The 2,225-nt window shown below is 40.2% G+C and overlaps 1 long non-coding RNA gene across 1 annotated transcript; it reads right to left on the minus strand.

Moving 5' to 3' along the window:
• Positions 1-557: 557 nt before the first annotated feature.
• On the minus strand, positions 558-1,468 carry LOC146304426 (uncharacterized). The gene is made up of 3 exons (XR_014769364.1): positions 1,293-1,468; positions 1,104-1,138; positions 558-1,022 (listed from the first exon to the last, which is right to left on the minus strand). It is a non-coding gene; the product is annotated as an uncharacterized LOC146304426 (long non-coding RNA).
• Positions 1,469-2,225: the final 757 nt, after the last annotated feature.

Raw genomic sequence — 2,225 nt, forward strand, 5'->3', positions numbered from 1 at the left:
TCATCTACTGTTTAATACAAATTTTAATACAGCTATCAAGGTAACTGCTGCCTGCCTTTTATTCCACCAAAATCCTTTTTTTTTTGTCTAGCAAAGTTTTGGCTGAAGTCCCAGATCTAATCATCACTGTACGCCACTGATACAAGTTTTTATACTAAGAATTTTTCTGATCTCTCTTCTTTCTCCCTTCAACTTGTTATATGCTTTGTTGAGCTCAGTGCTTCCATCCACTTCTCAAGATTGTTTTGGCTATAATAGTTCATCTTTGCTCTGGACAGTTCTATAAGCATACTCTATTAAAAAGCAATAGTTAAGCCAAAAATGAAAATTCACTCAATATCTACTCACCCCTGTGCTAATGTGAGGATGGGTGAGGATCTCCAGTTTGCAAAACACTCCCGGGTTTCAGCAGAAAACAGCCTTGCAGCCAAATCTAGTACAATTAAAGTGAAAATTTTAAAATGTAAAAAAAAGAACAAAAACCACAAGATGTCTCCATACTGCTTTGTGTGGTGTAATCTAAGTGTGACACTCAGCTAAAAATTACACACAGGCAAACTTCAATGACGAAGCAAACAGTCAGTGTGGGTCAAAATGCCGTAACAGGCTATTTTATTACGATGGAGGGTCGCTAACATCAAATTTAAAAAGGTTAAATGGTCAAATATCTCGCTGCAGGTGGTGTGGGCACACCGGTCAGCAGGCTGGTGCACTGGCAGTATACTACATGTGAACAAAACAAAGATATATTTAAATGCCAAAACTAGAAAACAAAATAAACCCTCTTTACCCCAACAGAAACACACCCAAACTAATACCAGTGCCACAGCAAACCTTAAAGGATAACACCACAAATTGACAGGTGAACTCCCACTGCACCAGCTGCTCCTGTGACCGAAGGCCAACACCAGCTGCAGCACTGCAACAGAAAAGCAGAGCTGTAAGTTAGCCATGTACTCCAACTGCTAAAAAACAAAATCCAAATATAATAGTAGGCCGTAAACGGCAACCAGCACTTTTCCCTGTAAATTTAACAAAGCACATGTTAAATCTCAGGCTACAGACATGCAAACAATGCTTGATATAAGGAGGCATTCTCATACCTTGCCCCTGGCACTACTGTAGGATTGTTAGGACCCTTTACAAAGAAAGAATAAATTATTGGCAGACCCACATGTTTACAGTTTCTATATTTACATGCTATGTACAAATAAAATACCTCAGGGTGCATTTTGCACCCCTACATTACCCTTAAAAACAAATAATCTCAGAACAGGATTTGTTTGGCTTACCAGAGGAGCATGTGCACCAGAGTGATTTCAGGAGCATGAGTAAGGCTTACACACCTGTGCTTCATGGCCTCTTAACAACTGCAGTGCTCTCCTCCTGATTGGCCCATTGTACCTGACTCCAGTGCTCTCCTCCTGATTGGCCAATTGTGCCTGACTCTCTCTATTCCCCCTGCTACAATCGTGTCCGTAAGATGCAACATTAAAATTTGACCCAAAAAGACACCCTTTACACAATGTTTTTAGCCTAAATCTCAGCTGTAACCTCTCACAACAGAGCTACATGCACACGCCTGAAGTGGGTACATAAGCTCTCGCCTAAGCTGCACGACACAAGATATATGAGATCTCGCAATACCTTCACATCTCTGTTTACATGCTACCTGGAAGTGACTCAGACAACAGAAAGAGATCTGCTCAGAAATAGTGACTTGTTACGCATACAGTTGACTTCACAAACTTTCAACAAAGAACAAAATGTACAAGGCCTTCGACATAGAGGAGGAACATCATTTTGTTGCTGCAGCCATGGACTACAGAGCGAGAGCAACAGAAACCTTGTAGTGTAGTGTACAAAATCCTTTCCAGATTGAGAAAGGCCCGACTTATGTTTCAGGTGTACATGTGGCTCTGGTCTGAGAGGCTACAGTTGACATTTAGGGTAAAAAACATGGCGTAAATGGCATCTTTTTGGGTCAGATTTTAATGTTGCAGTTTATAGACACTTGGATTACACAACACAAGCAGTATGGAGACATTTTTTGTGTTTTGTTGTGTTTTATTTTATTTATTTATTTTTTTTATTTCAAAACTGGTCACTGGATTCGGCTGTTTTCCACTGAAACCCCAGGAGTGTTTTGTGAACTGGAGATCTTCACTCATCCTCACATCAGCAAAGGGTCAATAGATATTGAATGAAATTTCATTTTTGGGTGA

The sequence above is a fragment of the Lutjanus erythropterus genome, chromosome 15_unloc_1 (genome assembly GCF_056507025.1).
Source record: "Lutjanus erythropterus isolate fLutEry1 chromosome 15_unloc_1, fLutEry1.hap2, whole genome shotgun sequence".
NCBI classification, from domain to species: Eukaryota; Metazoa; Chordata; class Actinopteri; order Lutjaniformes; family Lutjanidae; genus Lutjanus; species Lutjanus erythropterus.